The 21,814-nt window shown below is 39.2% G+C and overlaps 1 protein-coding gene across 4 annotated transcripts in view; it reads left to right on the forward strand.

Annotated features, from left to right (window-relative positions):
• MID1 (midline 1) overlaps positions 1–21,814 on the forward strand; it is a 238,236-nt gene that overhangs the window by 96,838 nt on the left and 119,584 nt on the right. Inside the window, exon 1 of one of the 4 annotated variants that reach the window (XM_032192980.1) lies at positions 3,779–3,823. The exons of the other annotated variants lie outside the window; for them this stretch is intronic. The gene's annotated coding sequence lies outside the window, so the exon portion shown is untranslated. Of the gene's footprint in view, positions 1–3,778; positions 3,824–21,814 lie in introns of those variants that run through there. 4 annotated transcript variants of the gene reach the window in all.

Here is a 21,814-nt window from a genome sequence, read left to right on the forward strand (position 1 = left end):
ACGTAAAACACTCTGGGAAACACACACTGCTCATCTGAAATATTTCTACCTGAAGTGTATGGTTTTATGTGTAACAAAGCTTCATAGCTGGTGGGCTAAAACAGAATGGAGAAGGTGAAGATTGTCAGAGTGCACGGGTACCCTCCCTCCCCCTCTGAAAGAAGAGGCATGGGAAGGAGGAGGGGTGGGAGGCATTCCCGCCTAAGAAGAGGTGCAGGCACAGACACAGAGGAGCTTACTCGTGCATGGCCCAGCACGTCCTGCGTCCTGCGGGTGCCTGCCTCCTTTCATTCCCCCTCTGAAGCGATGCACAGGGTGAGCGTGCTCCCCGCCTGCACGGCATCCCGCCCAGCTACTCCTCCTGGGGAGGTGTGGGGAGAGCCAGCTGAAGAGCTGCCAGAGCTTGTTTAAACACCTGCCCGTGAGCACAGTTTCTCACCCCGAGCCAAGTGAACAATTTAGAAGTATTTCTCCGGGTCTGGTTGGTTTTGTGCACAAATATTTTCAGTTTGGCAGGAGAAGGCCGTGTATGATGCTAGGGCCGGAGGGGTGAAAACCATGGAGCTGATGGCAGCCAAGGGTGGACAGAGGCTAGGCACGCTGGCCCCAGCAGCGGATTTCTTGTTTCAGCGGGAACTGAAGGCTCTAACGAGCTATGAACTAATCATGAAAGATGGTTAGGAAAAACCATTACAGCAGACACTTAGGAGCAGGAAGTGTCACATGCAGCTGGAGCCTTCACCCCTTCCTTTAGTTTGTCATTTTTATGGGAAATAGGAACATGACTTACTTGTTGGTCCATTTACTGCTCTCCTATTCAGAGCAGCAGAGAGCTGTTTTTACCTACTTTTCCTGCTTGTCCAGCAATCCTCCCTCTCCACAGTGTCCTCCCTACCTGTCCTGTTATCTGTCCTGCTCTTCCTGGGTGCTCTCTTCCCTATCCTTATACCAGGTAGTATAAGGCAATGAGGGGCAGGGTTGACTCCTTCCTCTTAACAAGCTCTGGGAGCCACTGTTCCCACCTGGAGATATTCTTGGTGGTAGCTATAGCTTAACTTGAGACTGCAAAGTTAGCCATCAAGCAGGTAGGTAGCGTGTTGCTAGCACTGGAATGAAACTGCATTGTGCTGATGACTGAACCAGCCCAAAGGCAGTTCACAGATAGTGAACAATAGCACTTCCAAGACAAAAATACTCATTTCCCAAAATAATTAAAAGGATTACTGTAGAAATGTAATAAGCAGACTGTTGAACTGATACGATTCAACCTACTTGACCGCTACCACCATGTGGCATCAGGACAATGGTCTCTACCTAGTAACAAGGGTTAGTGTAAGATGTTGTGTTGATGTTTATAAATGAGACAGATATAAAGAAGCAGACATTTTTTGCTAGTAATTAAAAACCTCAGCAAGAGCTGTCTCCTTGCTGTCACTTATAAATAATGACTTTGTGTAGAAGGTCCAGTAACCAAAATGGGAGAATTTCCATCCTCTTGCTCTGCATGTGACATCTATGAAAGCATACTGGTTACTGCATACTTGTAAAAGTTTAAATATCCACAGGAAAATACACCTATTTTGTTGTTCTAGTGTGCTGCAAAACTAATAATAGGAAGCAGAAGTGCATTTTTTAAAGGTATTTAACATGGTTGCAAGAGAAAAAGAAAAAAAAAAAAAGTAACTCGACGAATAAGAATTACACTTAACATACATTAAGTGTAACACATTTTCTGCTTTGCAGACTACTCTGTTCAGTTAGTTACTTAAAAATACTTGCTTAAGCAAGGCAACTTGCAAGTGATGGAAACTCCTGAAAAGACACAGCCTTTATGTGCTAGAGCAGCAGTTTCATGTGGCTGGAGGCTGTCGCGTGGCTGGATTCCCTGAGTTTGCTGTAGAACTGGAGAGGGCACTGTGGGCTCTGTTTTAAGTTCACTAAGCCTACTTCATAGAAAATCAAATGTTTGAAGAATTTTAATACTTCATTTTCACTCACTTTCACCCACAACAAATCCCCGAAGTGCTGTTCATGGGGTGTCAGGAGAACAAATACAGCTCCTTACTTTGGCCTCTTCCTATTGAAGTCCCATTGACTTTCATCAAGGCAGAGTTGAGCCCTTCATCACACAAAGAGGTCCAGCAAAATGACTGTTAACTGACAGGCCACCTAAAAATGAAAAACTGTGTTTCTAAGGCACATAAAGCCATTATATTTATCATGACTGCAGACATACAGCTTCTAGTGTGTATACAATTCACCAAGTGAACAAATGCTGCATACGATTTCAGTGAATAACACATGCAAAATTCAAAATAATCCCGTTTCCTTACAGATGTTTAACTGCCTAGCATGTGTTTCTTATTTCCTATTTTCTTTTGCATAACTTTTAGAATTCTTAATGTATTCCTCAGTGGAAAAGCTGTTTTCTTATCCTGGGGTGCTGTAGTCCTTAGTCTTGCTTTAGGAAATTCTCTTTAAAGTTCCTCCTAGTATGTTTAGTTGTTTGTTTGGTCTGTAAGGGAAGAATGAACATCTCAGAGAATGCTGTTGTGGTTTTTTTTTGTGTACCATGCAGAATAAAGAAAACAAGTGTACAGAGTCCACAGGCTGGGAGTGTATCAGTTAATTAGTGGCTGGACATTGCTCTGTAGGAAGCCTGGCAAGGTTTTTGTGCGTGTGTGTATGTGTGTTGTCTGCCTCCTTTGATCACTTGTGTGGTAAATAGACATGCAGTGTAGCTATGGCAACATGTGCTGTAGGTTGGTGGGAACAGAGGGGATGGGATCACCGGACAAAGGGCAGTTTGTTAGAGTGGTTGGTTCTGATTAGAAAAAGGTGGCACCAATCAGGGCATTTAAAAACATCAGTTTTGCAAAACACAAATGTGTGTTATCAGTTTCAAAGTAGTGTTTGTTTCTGTAGTGCTGAAGGAGCAGATCACATGGAAGATTGGGGAAGGAGGAGGAGGGATAATAAAAAGCAGAAGCAGAACCCTGTAACACTTCTGAATGTAAAAATGTTCATGCTGGATGTGCTTTTTTCTGGTTTTGCTGCACTGTGGATGCATTTTGCAAGAAGGCATTTGTATGAACCAAATTACCACAGATAATGGTGTTTTAAAAATAAGGTTTTAATGATGTAATAATGGTAGCATGGGATTTTATATTACATCTGGTCCATTACCTTTCTCCAATACCTAAAAATGCAATGTACAGTTTGAGATCAAAAGACACTGTACCTATTTCAGCGGCCCACCTGTAGAGGTCAGACTTGAAGTTCTCAAAATCTTCATATGATAGAATTTCAATCTAAAGCTAAGGCTATAAAAATACAAAACTAGGCACAGTCACTTTCCTCATTAACTTTATGTGGAATACTCTTAAAATAAGGTTAGTTTATCAGTATTGGGTTATTAAGTAACACTGCATTCTGCAACAATGGCAGCAGAAAATACATCAAAATTGAGCCTTCTCTCCCAGCTTGGACAGAACCCAACCCAAAGCTTTTATTAGTGCCTGAATTATTTAGATGTGTATCTCCCTCTCTCTGATCCCCACCAGGCCTCCTACCTTTGATGAGGTCTGTCTCCAGCTCTCTCCCTCCTGCCTGCCTGGCACTCAGATGTGCTGGCTGACGCCTTCCCACTGCTACCCGGTCCCAGGGCTTCCCTGCTGGGGAGGGACGGGGAGGCAGGCAGGCAGGCAACGACACAGCGTGCTCCAGCAGCTTTGGAGCTCTGAAAAAAAAAAAAAAAAAAAAAAAAAAAAAAAAAAAAAAAAAAGTTGCCAGAGCTCAGTCCCTCCGCAGAGTAGGAGCAGAGGTAAGGGGTCTGCTGCAGCCTGGGTTTGAGGAAAACGAGCTGCTGGGGACAAGGAGATCATGGTGGTAAATGCTCAGGGGATAGATATGCTGAAGTTCAGTAAATAGAAAGATGGAGAAATAATTTGGTTTGGCTGAGAATGAAGACTGAGCTAGGAGAAAGGAGCAGACATGTATTTGCATACAACTCTGTGAACAGCTTTTTGAATGCACACTGGGTTTTGTTTGAACTGAATTTCAGACTTGCAAGGGTACTCTGTTCTTTAGCCTCTTCTTGGGTTTGAAGTCTTTTATTACATCTTGGAACTTGCAATGCTTTAACAAGCTGTAAGGAATTACTGTATATCCCTGAGATCCCTGGCTTATGGTATAGAATCCACTCTGCCTGAAAGCTGGAAAAGGCACTGCAGGGTAGGAAGCTGATTTTGATCTCTTTCCTAAACAATGAAAATAGCTCTTAATTCTTTAAAATTCTTTCCTATTTGCTGTCATGTCACGGTTGTTTATCATTATAATTTATATCTTCCCAGGGGGATATGGGAAGACTAAAAAGCTGGCAAATAGGCTATGTTTGTTTGGCCCCGAAGTAGAATAAAACTTTTCTGGTTACATAAGTGTTGAGATAGCTGGGTGTAAGAACAATTTTGAGACAGTAAAACAAATAATAGAGAGTTCAAGCTTTTACTCCTGGCTTAGTGGGACAGTAATGAGGAGATCCACACGGCTGATAGGATTCTTCATTGCAGCATGATAGACTGTAATGAAAACATTTACAGAGGGGTATTTCATGGCCTCAGAAAGGAGCAGGTGAGATGCTATGACAATTGCACTGCATTTTGAGGTGTGTGTGTGGGGGCAACATCTTTCACATGCCTCTGGCGATGCTGGTGGCTTTCTGTCATGTTTCACCCTGGTTGCCCAGCACTGTTTGGGCTGCAGGCTGGTGGCATTGCCTGCCCACCGTACTTGGATGCCATCATGGTGTAGCACAAAATCTGGGAAAAACAAAGTTCTCTGTTACGTCATGTTGCTTTTCAGGGTACCAGAGACTTTCTTGGTCCATTTAAATGGAGGATTACCCCCACAGGGGCAGCAGTCGTCTGTGGGATATGCAGGCTGAAATCTCAGTCCTACACCTGCTCTATATCCCAAGCAGGTGCCCATGACTAATGGCATTAATTGTCCGTTTTGGTCTCCAGGTATTTAATTATTGAGCAGCCACAGCAGGAGCACTGAAACCACCCCCCACACTCCTCACCAGAGCAGTAGTTTGGGCTCATATCAGATAACCAACGCACTACTTTTAGTCAAGAGGAGCAGGAGCTTGCTCAGATAAGCCCCCCCAGCCACCTCTGGGTTTTTCCCTTTTATTTTTATTTTTTTCTTATAAGCTATTCTGAGCTTTAGCTGAGCCCTGGTGTTTTCTTCTAAAAACTTCTGAGAAATGAGCATCTTTTAGCAAAATAGTTCTCAAAAGAAAATTATTATTATTATTTTTTTTTTCTCTCCAGTAGTTGTCCCATATGGAAACATGAATCCTATTTATTTATTTATTTATTTATTTATTTATTTATTTATTTATTTTTCTTCCTGAGGGGTAATTAGAGGCATTAAAAAGAAAAAAGGAACAAGAAGTGAAGAAAAAAAAAAAAAAGACACACAACAGCATATCTACATATTTATAATTGGAGTTGCCAGATCCAGACACTTTATCATAAGAATGGCCAGTATTCCAATTTTAAGGTATTCTTCATCACCAAGCAATCTTTGAAAGTGTTGTTTCATCACTGGAAAATATTGTTGTGGTTTTTGGTTTTTTATTTGTTTGTCTGTTTTTTTTTTTTTTTTTTTTTTTTTTTTTTTTTTCCCCCCAGGATTATACCCTTACTACTAAATTCATATATTTTGCAGGGAGAGTTAAACCCCATTGTAATCTTTTGCTTTCTGGGCCACCAAGGTCTGCCTAATTCCTGCCTCTGCTTCTTTACTCCTTCCTAGTGAGTTCTAGCTCCTTGAGAAGTCAGGTCCTCAAGCACTCAGCCTTTCATTCTCCTGCACCTTAGCTCTGGAGGACAATTCTCCTGTTTCAGTTTTTTTCTGGAAGTCATGAGAGGCTGTAGCCAGACCCCTACACAACTCTGTTTATAGTCTCACTGCAAAACACATGTGCTGTAAATCTAATGTGTAGAAGAACAATAAGAGTACAGGAAGGGAAGGCTCCCCTGGGCAAGCAAAAGGCCTGTCCCTGTCAGGGTGCTGCATGTGGAAAAAGCGCTAGAGTAAGGACATGTGATAGCCAAGCACACATGATACTCACTCTTTGTCTGGGATCTGCCTGGTGTGAAGTGGTATCAAAATTGGTGTACGTTTTGCTAGTTGATGAACATTATCTGTGCAGACAGACACTGTGTTAGACAAACAATATGCAACTTATAGAGCTTAGATTTTGACCTGTATGTAAAGCTACACTATTCCACCAACCTTGGTAGCACCTACTGAAACAAGTGACTCTGAAGAGTTAATGACTTCATTTCTAGCTGGATAACCTCAAAAGTATAGATTAGGCAGAGACTTCAAACTGTGAGTTAAGTAGTTCAAAAGTGCACTATATTGTTTTGGTCTAATTAACACAACATGGTGATAAGACATTAAAGCAGAGTGACAAGACTATACATTGATAACAGAGGACATTAATGCCTGCAGACACAGTCTACATTGTAAAACTCTGAAAAAAAGGGGCTTATTATGTTAGATAGGTCAATGTGATTTGACCTAGTTTTGCTTTGCTGCTTGGAAATTATGTCAGTATTAGTTAAGTCATCTCCTTGGATGAACAATTTAACATCCTCATTGCATTGCGGTGTTGTCCTAATATTTTATATATATTTACCTACTCTCTAAAAGGATCCTTCAGGCTAATTCTAGAGATCTGGGAAAAAATGGTACAAAACGCAACCTCCTGAAACTTGATTCTCTTTTATATATTTCCTCTCTGCAATAAAAAGGAGTGATTTTAGCCACTACGAATATCTACAAATTCTGAAATTTATCTTGTCCCACTTGTCTGTAAAGCTTATTAAGTTTGTGAAAAAAGAATGCCTATATTAACTCACATAACCATGTACACCTTTCTCATAAAGGTTTTTCATGACTAGAAAATAGTATTATTAATTTACCTGTGTGCTTATGTAAAATAGAGTGGATTAAGATCATCATGCCACATAGTTCCCCTCTGAAATTTAAGGTCTCATATGAAATCATCTGTACTTCTTTTGGAAAAACTGAGTTTTTCTTTTACTCCTGAAAAAATCAGAAGGACTTCCCTTCATATTTAGGTTTACACTGATTTGTTTTTGTTGTGTTTTGTATGTTTGTTTTCTTTCTCTTGCCATCTGGACTTGTAAGGCAAGACTTTGTATTTGCCAGGGCTCAACTAGTGGTATGTCAGGGATCAACTAAAGGATTAAATGCTACTGTTCTTTGCTCTAGTGGAAAAATAATATGTTGCTGCTATAGCCGATTACTTTATATTGGTTAGTGCTAGAAAGACAGGTCTTATCCTCAGCTTTACCTATCCATTTGCAGCTATGTCCCTTGCTGCTGTGTTACCGCTGCAAGTTATTACAAGGTTACTGCTTTTGCTTCTTAGACTTGCTTGATCTAAAGTGGGCAATTCTGAAGCTTGATTTTGCTTCTGCTGAAGTCAGGATTGCAGAGGTGGAGTGGATTCCCCCTTCAAAATACTGTGTTATTGTAGTTATTCAAGAGGTATGTGTGTGAGTCATTTGTGACCCTTGTGACAAACTGAGCAGATCAGGTGGCACTGTGAGAACAAGCTGAGACTTTCTTTCCTGTTTTTTTTTGTTTTTTTTTTAACAATTTTTACTTTGATGTGTCTTTTCTTGAATTGTAAGAAATCTGTACTTAAGTTTCAGCATGAGCTTGTTCCTTGCAGTGTTGAAATATTTTAATGAGGTAAGAGCTGTACAATTTCCTCACCATCTTTTCACAAAGGCATCAAATCTTCAAAAGGTCCCGCTTACTCATTTTTTTCAGCTCAAGTAAAATTTAAAATTGTAATAGCTATCTGAAGTCTTTGAGTATACTTCAGATGCAAATGCATCTTGTGTCCTGTGTTAACTAGCGTAATTGGAACAAAAGCCCAATAAAAGTGAGTGTTCAGAGGTGCCTCTTCTTTGCTATAACATTTGCTCTTGATCCCTAATTAAGCCGTGTTACTGAAGGTTAAAAAATCCTCCCATAATATAACTCTCCTTGAATGTCTTGACTGCAAAAGAAACTGTCATGGGAGAAATATGCTTATCCCTCCCATCCTTCTCTTCCTTTTAAAGAGAAATAAAGTGTAAACTGCTTATGAAAGATTAGCAAGGACTGGAAATAAATATCACATATCCCCAGAGTAGTGTAATGAATGTTGTGTATGTGTGTTTGTACACTGATCATCTAGGGCTGTGATGGTTTATAAGCAAATGAGAAAACCCATCTGCTACCCCTTCAAGTTTACAGTCTGAGGCAAATGAAGAATGTAATAAAATACAGCACTAGTGTATCTTCTGTAGCAAGATTGGGAAAAGCCAATCCCATTTCAAAAGAAAATACCTAGTGTTTTTAATGTATGAAACCCAGTGTGAAGAGAGATGCTTGAGGGAAAAGACGATTGCGACAAAGAGGGTAGTGACAACATTATTCATATAGCTAGCAAGACTGCACAGATAGAGATTTGCAAAAAAAAATAAAAAAATAAAAAAATAAAAACACAAGATTTAGACCCTGGAGTTTAAATGGTCCCAATTTCTCTTCAACATAGTTCATAGATTCAAATAATCTTGAGTATTTCTAACACAGCAGATTGCACCACTTATCTGAGCAGCCTTTTTCAACATTCAACTGATATCATGGGAAAGAATTTTTTTCTAATATCCAGAGAGAAGTTCCTCTGAAGCAGCTCATGCCTACTGCCTCTTGTCCTGTCAGCAGGCATCCTTGAGAAGAGAATGTCTCCACCTGCTCTTTAACTAACTTTTTAGATGCTCAAGAAGTATGATTAGGTCTCCTCTGAGCTTTTTCTTCTCCAGGCTGAGCAAATCCAGTCTCTCCAACCTTTCTTCTTATGTCAAGTTCTCAAGCTGGTGGCCCTCCACTGGACCTTTCCAACTTCAACTGTGGGAACCGAAAGTGGGCACAGCATTCCACTAGACTCATCCAGGTGTGTCTGAGATGAGTCTAGTGGAATGAAATAGCCCTTGGTTTACTGACTGTATTTTTGTTGTTGCAGCCTGGGACACTGCTGGCTACCTTCCCTGCCAGGGCTCACTGTTGGTTTGTGTTCAACTCGCTGCCTGCCACTATCCCTGGGTCCTGCAGCGGAGCTGCTCTTCAGTCCACAACCTGTCCTGCTGCTTGGGATTACTTCTTTCCAGGCACAGGATATTATATTTATCTTTGTTAAAGTTTATGCTGAGGCTGTGTTAAGAAATTTAGTTTACAGCCTCCAAGAGAGGCTTCCTGGCTGAGATAACAAAACCAAACCAAAACAAAAACACACTTTCCCTCTTTAGCTTGATGTTATTGCATAATTACCCACAAAATGCTTTAGTTATTTCTCAAGCATCGTATATCTTTGTGGACTAGAAATTATGGGGTATTAGGTCATGGATCTAGTTCATTTCCATGAATTTTTCTATTGTCTGTTTCTATGAATTTATACCTGTAAATATCATAGAGGAGTTTGCTTTAAGAAGACAGATTGTGTCTTTGTGGTCTAGAAAATCTGGAAACTGTTACCAGAGAAAGCAGGTTTCTAATGAAGTGCACTTTATTTCCCCTTTCATCTTGAGTTGATGGGGTAGGTATGCACCAAGAATGATGAATAACTGATGGTGTTGATTTTTTTCCCTAAGGTTCTCTTGTGTTTTCAGACTAATTCCAGTAATTTGTTGTACTAGTTCAGTGTTTTTCACCTCTTTGGATCAAACCTCACTGTCCCCCACCCTGTCCCTGCGTTAGAATTTCTATTACTGTTTCTCACTTGCCTGTCATGAGATTTTTGGACTCTGTCTTTAAATTCCTGTGCCTTCTCTAGGTATCTGGACAATACTAGAGTTAACAGGAACAGTAGGGTAAACCCAGAGGGCAGAGAGGTATCTTGAAGAATGCGACCTCCATCCCCCTCCTTTTCAAGTGTGCTCTTAACCTCATCTGGGAAGTACACTTTGCTAACCTGTGACTCCTATCCTAGTCAGTGTGCAGCTGGCAATTTGATCATAACAAACAAGGCAAAAATATTTTTTATCTTCTCTTCCCTTACATAGAATCATAAAATGCTTTGGGTTGAAAGGGTCTTTTAAAGTTCAACTAGTTCCACCCTCCCCTGCCGTGGGCAGGCACACCTCCACTAGACCAGGTTTCCCAAGGCCCCATCCAACTTGTTCTTGAACACTCCCAGGGATGGGGCATCCATTGGTTCTTTGGGCAACCTATTCCTGTTTCTCACCATCCTCATAGTACAGAATTTCTTCATTATTTCTAATACAAATCTACTTTCTTTTAGTTTGAAACTGTGACCCCTTGTCCTGTCAGTACAGGCCCTGGTAAAATGGCCTTGCTCTTTCTTATAAGACCCCTGCAAGTATTGAGAGGCTGCAACAAGGTCTTCCCGGAGCCTTCTCCATGCTAAACAACACAAACTTTCTCAGCCTGTATTTATAGGAGAGGTGCTCCAGCCCTCTTTTCATCTTCATGGCCCTTCTCTGGAACAGCTGTAACAGGTCTTTCTTGTGCTCAGGACCCTAGATCTGTGTGCAGTACTCCAGGTGGGGTCTTGTGAGAGCAGAGTAGAAGGGGAGAATTACCTCCCTTAGCCTGATGGCTGTGTTTCTTTCTATCATTGAACTGAAACTGGAAATATTCATTGAAAATCCTAAGCTTGAAAATATTTTGAAGCTTTCTGAACATTTTTTGATGATGTTTTTGCTATTAGTTGATACTGTTCCAGGGGATGATTAAATGGGTTTGCCTTTCCAAGGCACTTGAAAGGAGGAAGAGAAAGAGAAAGACAGGGGCAGCTCTGGCTGTTTGTGCTATGCTTATTTAACAGGAGAAGCAGTTTTCTATTTTTCTTGACAGCAGTGTATTTTGAAATGCCAGGGTACATTCCTGAGACTAGACTAGGTTATTCAGAAAATAAAGTGCAAAAGAAATGGACAGAGAGAGGCCCAGAGGGAAAACAACTGTGTGGGAGAGGAGGCCAAGAAGAGCCTGGAGAAAGAGGAAAGATCACCAGATTCTCTTCTTGAAATTGCATTAGGAAAGCTGAGGAAGAACCATTTATATAGAAGTTGTTAATGAAGTTTGTTTGAAAGCCTTGAGAATTAATATGAAAATAGGACTTTCAGTGTTACAGAATCAGAAATTGCCTTGGCAAGCCGAGAGGCAAGAAAGAGGAATAGCTTACAAACTTCAAGGCAAAGAGAAGCAAGGTAGCAGCCAGAAAGTTAAGGGAGATGAAGACTTCTGAAGGCGTACAAAAGGAAATAAACACAACAGCCCATTCTTTCCCATTCTTTCTCCATTAGACTGCCTGGCCTGTCTCTTCTTGTTCTGATGATAACTGTCCTTTGCAGGCCCCATGTTTTACACTGAAGTTGTAATGGGATGATCAAAGGTGCTTTGTCCTATAAATCCTCTGAATGTCCATCCCCTCTAGCAAGCTTTTATTTCTAATGGGTGTTAAAAATATGACAGCATTCTAGAGTGTTGGATTTTTTGACATCTCTAAAACCATCCAAAGTATAAGGCTTAGTTTTCTGGTCAAATAGAAACAAACATTTGGCTTTTTTAATCCTGAGATCATTATGAGTGTGTGTAAATAATTTTTTTACTACCAAATGCTGAAACCTTGCACTTGAGGTCTGGAATTATAAATCATCAGTTAAGAACTCAAATGTACCAATTACTACATGCGTATTCATTTTTGAAATCTGTGATCCAGAATTATGGGGCAGCATCAATGTAAGAAATTCTAGGAAATTGTTTATTGTAAGGCTCTGTTTTAAAAAAAAAGACCTCACTTCTATGATAAGACCCTTACTCCTGCTGACCTTGTGATGTTTCCACTGTGTGAACAAAGACTTACCCTACAGAAGTGACAATCTGGCTTTTAGTAGGCAGAAAAACAAAACCATGATGTTTTATTTTGCAAGTATATGAAAATGCTTACTCCGCAAACCCAAACGTTCCCACAGAATTTCGAGACTGCAGTTATACAGGAGACGTTAGTTTTTATGATAAAAACATTTGACATTTTTACATATCATCTCAGTAAAAATTATTATGGAAGATCTCACACCAGTTAGACATTTATGTTATGAGCAGATATTATAAAAAGCTGTACTTAAGCCAGATGTAAGTACAGATTTTAGAGTTGAAAGATGACTGACTTAATTCTTTTCCCTGCTTTGGACTGTTTCATTTGAAAATGCTGAGCAGAGACTTATACATCAGAGATTTAAAGAATACATATTAATGCATATATATACTGTGCACAATTAGCATGGCATATGCACTGTAACAAATCAAGCAAGTTAGCAGAGCTTGGAGATTTAGTCATATTTACGATATAAGTTTGTGTATTCTGTTCTCTTTCTTGTATTGGGTGAAAGGCTTATGAATGTCTTCAGGTGATAATGGACAAATTAGTTAACTAATAGGGGTGGTTTTTATCCAAATTTGAAGGTCAAGAATATTTGCCTTGTGTGCAGGAAAGAATGATGCTCAGAACAATTAACACCCAGAGAAAAATTTTCAGAGTTTATTTTGGTTGGTCTATAGCTCCCTTGGCTAATGGAATACCCAGTTACATGTCAGTCACCATTTGTAGAGCTTAGCTCTGAACAGCAGTTACTGGTCACATATGTTGTCCTGTCAACTGTTGTTTCAGAAACAGGACATAAAATGGCATATGGATAAACTGTAGTAATTTGTTTTGTTGTTTCTATTTTGTTGTTGTTGAAAGACAGATTTAGAAGAAGAAGGAAAAAAAAAAGAAATGTAGGAAGGATTTTGGTGCAAATTGTTTATACAAAGTAGGAGACTCTCTATGCCACACTACTTCATTTCTCAGTTAAAAGTTTGAGAAAGAGGTTAGGAAAAATAGGAATAACTACCAACTTCCGTGACAGGTGCCACTTATACCCAAGGGTGACAGACAGGATAAGAAGGCTTAAATGTCATTAAAGATTGCATATGGATAAAAATGATGACCTAAGATCATACCTTTGGTTATTGATGAAAATACATTCTGTTGGCTAGACTTTTGATCTGTAGAGGGTTTGAGGACAGGATGCTTGCTATGTCAGTAGTGTCAGAAGACACTTAGGCAAGGTATGGTCCAGGGCAGCTATGACTTTATGGTGTACTGCTGCTAAGAGATTCCAAGAACAACAATCCATTTTTTGGCCGCTCTACACCATTTAGCTGAAACGAACAGCTAATCATGAAGAAGACATGGACAAAGACATGCTGGAGGCCTTTGGGGAAAAAAAAAATAAAAATGTTGTTTCTTGATTTTATCTGGAAAATTTGGATTATAATACTGACTTTGAAAGATGTTTTCATAGAATCATTAAGGTTGGAAAAGACCTCCAAGATCATCTAGTCCAGCCATGCCCCTACCACCCAGATTACCTACTAAACCATGTCCCTAACATCCATCATTTCCTTAAACACCCCCAGGGATGGTGACTCCACCACCTCCCTAGGCAGCCTGTTCCAATGCCTAACCGCTCTTCCTGAGAAGAAATTTCTTCTAATTTCCAACCTGAACCTCCCCTGGCGCAACTTGAGGCCATTCCTTCTTGTCCTATCAGTGAGAAGAGGCTGACTCCCACCTCAGCACAACTTCCTTTCAGGTAGCTGTAGAGAGCAATAAGGTCTCCCCCAAGCCTCCTCTTCTCCAGAATGAACAACCCCAGTTCCCTCAGCCACTCCTCATAAGGCCTATGTTCCAGACCCTTCATCAGCTTTGTATGCCTTCTCTGGACATGGAATGTTTTGTCCATGTCTTCATGTTTTGAAGTTTGCTTTCACAAAAAGCAATAAGAATTGATATTATTTAAGAAGGCCTAGCAGTCAGGTCATGACTGAAGGCTGGAAGTATATATTACGTATTTGTGGAATATGTTTCTCTTAAAATGGTACCCTCTTTTGTAGAAATAACTAATTGCTTTTGTTTCCCCATCTCCCTCCAAAAAACAACAACAACAACAACAACAAAAAAACACCACCAAAACTCAAAATAACCCTCTGGAATAAATCAGTCCAGTGAAAATCTTTTATTTTTCAGATGACAGAACCCCAAAATAAGGTTAAGTATTTCTGTTCTGGGATACATTTGGACTGAACAATTATTTTTATTTTGACTATATTAAAGCACTAATTATGCTCTTCTACATACTATAGAAAAGAAAAATATTTGTGATTAATAAATGAGAAAATTAAATAAAATCATTCCTTTTGGCATGTTCCTTAAAAAATTTCATTCAAGCTGACATAACATGTGTCTATTTTGATGAAAATGAACTTTTCAATATGGAACTGCTTTATTAAAAAAAAAAAAAAAAAAAAGCAGCATTCCAATGATCTGTGAATGAGAGTGAAATACTTTTTGGCATTAAAGCATCTGGTAAAACAGGAGGTGAAGAATTCATTTTAATTTTTAAACCAGTTAATTTCATTGTGAAATTGCGTCAGACCAGATTATAGAAAAGAGACTTTACAAAAAGTAAAATACGAAATATTTTAATTTTATTGAAGATAAAAATGCTTGTGTTTCATTTTTGAACAGGAAGTCTCCAGTATTCCAAAATGCTTAATCTCATCAGTTATTCTGACTACATTAATGATAATATAGTCTTTTTTATAACCACAGGATAGCTATTATAATTTAACTATTCTAGAAGGGAAAAACTCATAATATGGTGGATAAACATTCTTAGCTTCAGCTATAGTTAGGATCCTGCTAAGCTACCGTGAAGTAAACGTTACAGGTACTGTGTTTCCTGTTAGGCTTTTACAGAAAGGTAATGATCCTCTGTTATCACACCTCTATGCAGACAAACATGGAAATACCTTTCTAAGTGAAGAAAAAAAGGACTTTGAAAGTTGCACAGGGCATCAGGTATAAAAGTCCATGGGACTTGATGAGATTCATCTGCGGGTCCTGAGAGAACATGTAGATGAAGTTTCTAAGCCACTTTCCATCATATTTGAGAAGTCATGGCAGTCTGGTTAAGTTCCCACTAACTGGAATACAGGAAACATAACCTCCATTTTTAAAAAGAGAAAAAAGAAAGATCTGGGGAACTACAGGTCAGTCGGTTTCTATGCTGAGACTATACTAAGGCACATGGAAAATAAGGAAGCAATTGATGACAGCCAGCATGACTTCACTAAGAGCAGACTTACATGACTGACAAATCTGTTGAACTTCTACAAAGGGCTTACAGCATTGATGGATAGCAAGGAGAAACTGACATCTCTACTTGGACTTTTGCAAAGCATTTGACGCTGTCCCCCATGATATCTTGTATCTAAATTGGAGAGACATGGATTTGATGGATGGACCACTTGGCAAGTAAGGAATTGGCTGTATAGTCGCACTCAAAGTGTTGTGGTCAGCAGCTCAGTGTACAAGTGGAGATCAGTAACAAGTGGTGTTCCTCAAGAGGCAGTATTAGAACCAGCACTGTTTAACATCCTTGTCATTGACATGAACAGTGGGATCGAGTGCACCCTCAGCAAGTTTGCCAATGACACCAAGTTGTGTGGTGCAGCTGACACACTGGAGGGAAGGAGTGCCATCCAGAGGGACCTTGACTGTCTTGAGAGGAGGGCCTGTGCAAACCTTGTGAAGTTCAACAAGGCCAAGTGCAAGGCCTTGTACCTGGGCCAGGGCAATGCCAAGCATAAAATACATGATGGGTAGAGAACAGATTGAGATCAGCCCTGAGGAGAAGGACCTGGAGCTGTTGGTTGACAAAAAAACTCAACATGAGCTGGCAATATTCACCAGCATCCCAGAAAGTCAACCATAAACCATATCCTGGGATGCATCAAAAGAGGTGTGGCCAGGAGGTCGAGGGAGGTGATTTTCCCCATCTTCTCTGTTCTTGTGAGACCCCACCTGGAATGCTGCATTCAGCTCTGGGGCCTCCAGTATAAGAAGGACATGGACCTATTACAGTGAGTTCAAAGGAGGGCTATGAGGATGATAAAAGGGATGGAGAACCTCTCCTATGAAGACAGGCTGAGGAGCTGGAATTGTTCAGCCTGGAGAAGAGAAGGCTCTGGGGAGACCTTACAGCAGCCTTCTGCTACCTAAAGGAGGGCCTCCAAGAAAGCTGGAAAGGGACTCTTTGTCAAGGATTGTAGTGATAGGACAAGGAAGAATGTCTTTAATCTAAAAAACGGTAGATTTGGGTTAGACTTTAGGAAGAAATTCTTCACTCAGAGGGTGGTGAACAGGTTGCCCAGAGAAGCTGTGGATGCCCCATTCCTGGAGGTGTTCAAGGCCAGGTTGGATGGGGCTTTGGGCAACCTGGTCTAGTGGGAGGTGTTCCTGGAAGGTAGTTGGAATTAGATGGTCTTTAAGGTCCCTTTCAATCTAAATCATTCTATGACTTTATGATCATCAGTGGCTATGTTCAGCTATCTTTCTTGATTGTCCAGGAGCAGAAACTGATACAAAATTCATTAGTAACATGTATATAAGAACTGATTGCAGTATCTAGTATAGTTGCTTAATGCCAGCAATGATATCCCAGTAGTTCAAAAAGATACAAAGAATATCCATTCTTCAAAACTTGTGTGATCAAGTAATGAAATGAGTCATAGTATCTCATAAAATATTTAAATGAGATTGTATAAAAGATCAAAAGCCATAAAGGCCTCTAAAATGACTCAGAACAAGAAAGATAAATTGCTGGTATCTTGCACTAGCAGGAAATTGTCTGGGAGAAAATTGCAGATGGTAACAGGAAGTGGACTATGTCTGTGCTAAAGAGGACTGCACCACAAAATTCACTCGAAATCTCCCGACCTGGGACATTTCTGTTTACACTCTAGGTGTACTATTGGTGTAACTCTGAGTATGTAAGGAAGTTGTGTTGACTATGTTTTCCAAATATTCAGAGCATTCTCATTTCAGTGGATGAAGTAATTCACATGTGTTTTACTATGCTAAAATGTGGATGCGTTTTAAAGCATCACGTTAAAAGTTTGGTACATGGTTGATATTTTTAATATTTTTCAGGTCTGTTTTTTTTTTTTGTTTGTTTTAAATGCAAATACACGGAGACAGGAAGCCTGGTCTGCGACAGTTCATGGCTCTTTTACAATTTCATGTCTCTGCATGTTCATGCTGTAACTGAGGACTTACACTTCTAATTTGTGTGGTGCCTCCCAACCCTCCCAATCTAAGTGACACAGGCATACATACGAAGCAGGTGCCCAGTTCTACTTTCATGTCAGCTGCTGTATCTCCCTCATTCACCTCAGGATGAGGATGCAGATTAAATCATTTTATGGTGTTAGTCCTCTAGTACATGTCTATACTTCCCTCCAAGTGTAAATACCTGAGTGAACACAACAAACTGACCTATCTTATTAATTAGGTTTTAGATTCTAAATCCATGATTTATTATTTATATCAACCAAGAGAGGAGATATATAAAAGTGGACCTTCAGAATCATGCCATTTCCAACAAAATCCTGCTAATAACTAATAAAATCCTGCTAATAACTAAATCCTGATAATAACTAATCTTAGTATCTATCTGTAAAGTATATGGATTGACATACAAACTACATCCACCTGATGTTATGCAGGATGCTCAATTTAACTTAAGTGTTGCTAAAGCTTTAAATAGATGTATTATTATTATTATTATTATTATTATTATTATTATTATTATTATTATTATTATTTATTTAATACAGGCTAGATCTAGGCAGAACAATACAGAATAAAGGAAATAATATTGAGCTTTTCTGTTGAGAAGACAGGTTTAGTGAAGAAGTATTTTGATAGTGTTCCAGCTAGGTCTGCCACAACAAGGGACTATGATGGCTGAAAAGCATCTCTGGTAGGCTGAGAACTTTTAAAGAAACTATGAAAACCTTTTTAATTTTACCTTTAAATTCTACCTCTAAATTCTAAATCCAACTCTTAGTCTGCAGTGCTCAGACCCTCAATTGTTGTTGTTGTTCGTTTGTTTGTTTTAAAACAAATATTGATCATATGAGACAGCAGAAGTCCATGTTGCCTATAAAAACATGACCTTTTGAAACCAACTTCAACAGGAAATCCAAATGTCATGTTTCATAGGTTTCAAACAGCCAGTTTATAAGCATTTGCATATAATTACACATTTGCATGAAATTCAATGACCAATTTTTTCTTTTTGTTAGTTTAACTTATTCTGTGGAAAATATTACAAGAAGCCATTAGAATGAGCCATTTTAATTTTAATGAAACCATGCATGTGCAAGTGCATTCCAGGAAGTGTACTAACTGGAAATTTTCTCGATATACTGCCCTCTGCTGGTGGCAGTCATCTCACAATATAGATACAGATGATGTGGACAGCTACATTACAGCCCATTTTCTCGAGGCTCCTTTTATAGTTCATGGTACTTCCAGGACATTATTCTTTTTGTAATAAAGCCATCTCAAACTACCCAGGTAAATTGCTTCCTTGAAATGCCTATTGAGTATAAAAGGATCCCAGGATAAGTAGGAACTAGTTATCTGTAGGCTTCTGTTATGGACACCTCTATCTCATCAGATGAATCAAAATTTAGTATCATTTAAAGTGGACTTTGTTTTCCTTGATATCAATTGTATCCCGTTCAAAGATGACTGCATAGAACAGTCAAAAAAATATTGCTTTACATTGTCTTTCTGTATTTTTCATATGACATATCTAACTACCAGACACATACAGTCTGTTGCAATGAAGTTCTGCCTTTATAGAGGATTGGATTGACTAAGGTTAGCAGAGTGATGCCACAGTCTCCTAGAATCCAGGTACTTCAGCAGAATTCATGCTATGGCTCATTTTATATGGCTACTGTATAATATCTAGTCACGATGCACTGAGCAAGGGCACAAATTGGCAAATTTATTTCAAATATATTAATTTTGGAATCATTTCTGTCATTCAGAATGTTAACAGGGTTGAGAGCTGCATAGTATCTTGCAGGTCTCCTAGTGGGAATCTCAGCCTATAAGTGTTACCTACTTCATACCATACATTTTTAACTTCACAAACCAGGACTACAGTCCTAAGTATCCCATGTCCTTTCAGTGTCTTCCATGCCCATTCCCATGTCTTCACCTTTTCCCACATGCTCCACTTCTGAAGCCCCACTCTTCCTGATTCCCAGATTGAATCCTCAGTTTCCTGTAGGTGCTTGGCATACTCAGTGCTTGTGTCCACATTAACCAGTCCAGCACTGCTTGTTAACAGCATATCTGCAGAGTGAAATAATCAGTGCAGATAACCCAAAATCTGCATTATACATGTTACTCCTGTGTTCTACTCCTTCTGTTTGAGGCATGAAGACTGAATATTCATTAGTGGCTGAAAATCATTATTAAGTGTTCACATACAGTTCCCCATCTGGGTTATTTCCTCTGAGAGGATGAAACTTCACATGCTCCAGCATCAGTCAGCAATGTCAACTAAAGCTTAATAAATGGAGAGGATTGGAAGACTGCTTGGAAATATTCTCATGACCTGAACTAAAGCATCAATGGGAAGACCTACAGCAAGCACAGGGGCTTCCATTTTACAAAGGCACAGGTATCCCTGAATTAGCATCTGCATTTGAACTACTCATTTCCATAATAGTGCTTTCAAAACCAGTCTCCTTCTGAGTGATGAGGTTAAAAATGCAGATACAGTTAATGAGCAAGCTGCACTCAAATGGCTCTTAAGGTACAATGGTGTGACTAGCCCTCAAGAGTGGAGGTTAAGTTAGTGCATAAGTGTATCTTAGGTATATTGAACACAGAAAAAATGATGAAGGGCAGGCTTAATAACAGAGAGATGCATTTGAGCCAGGTTGAGGGAGGAGTACTAATGCTAAAGAGTGTTATACTGCTAATGCTTTTAACTTCCTCTCTGGGCTTTGTTACAAGACCCCTGTTGGAGCCTGATTATTCAGGCTTTGCTTCATCTTCCCAGGCACCCGTTTTGAGCAGAGCTACCTCTTTCTGTAACTTACAGAGAGCAGAACTGCAAAAGGAAGCTAGTATTTCATGAAGGTGGTAGGCATCTTTTTACTGTTAAAAGGTTGAAATGTTAGAATTCAACCAAAGCTAGGGAATATTTGTTGATTGAACATATGAATGTATTTAGGAGGCTATATTGCTCAACACTATGGGAGTATTGTATCTGTGTCGTATTATTTCTTATCTCTGCAAACAGTGGAAGAATCTCTTCTATAGAAACGCTCAGGAGTACATAAAAGCACCCTTGTTTCTTGGAGTTAGCGAAGCTATGAAATGCATGAACTTTACCCCTAGCCTCTACAAAAGGTCTGCCAATTCTGTGAATTTTAAATCCATGGGAAATTTTTGTTGCCCACGGCTGTTGAGTTTCAATGGCCAAAACATTGTCTCAAGTTATGCTTGAATGATATATTCTTTAAAGCCTCCAAATGACACTTATGCTTTTCCTGCATTCATGAAAATGAGAAAAAGATGAACAAGTGTTCTCTGTTCAGACAACCATCATATATATTCTGGTTTGTTTGTCTGTTTGAATGTAGTAATTTAACATCAATAATTAAAAAAAATAAATAAAAAAAATACATATGTGTTTAAGAGTTTGCTTTTTTAAAATCTGGAAATAAAAAGACTGATGTTATGATCCATGAAGGAACAGCACATACAAACGAAATGGGCTGTCTGGGGTTAAGCTACAAGAAAACTGGAAATGTTTCCTGTGTAATGAGCCATGCATGGTAAAGACTGCATGGAATAGCTGACAGCAAAGAGCTATCTAGAGTGATATAGTCATCTTATGTTCCATTAAGGTCTTGTTATTTTAGTATTTAAACAAAATTATACTTCAGAAAAATATGAAGCCTGTTGTGTAATGCTGGTAAGGAAGAAAATCAAACTTCAAAGTGTCGAGCTATCATTCAGAAGAATTATATCCATAAAATTCTGAAATTTTAGCTGAGTACTTGAATAGTTTGGAGACGAAAGCAGGGAAACTGATTCAGGAAGGAAATTGTTGTATGCTGAGCATTGCATATGTCAAGGCACACTGGGGACAGGTGCAAAGAGCATTTTTCTGGCTATGTGAACCAACTTCATTTTTGCTTATGTAAGATAACAGACAGAGAGAACATCCTGTACTTTCAAGATCCACCAGTAATATATTAAATGGATCTGAGGTTTGTTTTGTTTGTTTTTAAGAGTATCGAGCACTCTCTGAAAAATTAGACACAAACTGGATGTATAAGAAATTCATGTTCCTGTATGTCCTTTTGAAAACCTATGACATTATATGCTCTCATATCATTATGAAAGGGAAAAAAAATGAAATCTGCCTTCAGTTTTCCCTTCTGTGTCAATCAATATCATAACTGAAGCAATTCCAAGACTTGTTCAGGCTACTGCATCAGAAGACCAAAGATCCCAATTTAATTGGTAAGATAGGTCTCTGAATCCATATTTTCTTCAATAAAGAAGACAGTGACTTGTATCAGACAATTTATCCACCATTTCCTCACTGGGAGTCCAGCCTTATTGCCCAGATCAGCTGTCACACAAGATCCTAACTTTAAATACATCTGGAAAAAAACACCACCATAGGTCTTGTGTCCAGTTTTCAGTCTGTAGTGGTGTGCCCAGACTGATTGACAAAGAACTACTTCCAGAGATGATTGGTGAAAAAAA

Source organism: Aythya fuligula, chromosome 1, assembly GCF_009819795.1.
Source record: "Aythya fuligula isolate bAytFul2 chromosome 1, bAytFul2.pri, whole genome shotgun sequence".
Taxonomy (NCBI): domain Eukaryota; kingdom Metazoa; phylum Chordata; class Aves; order Anseriformes; family Anatidae; genus Aythya; species Aythya fuligula.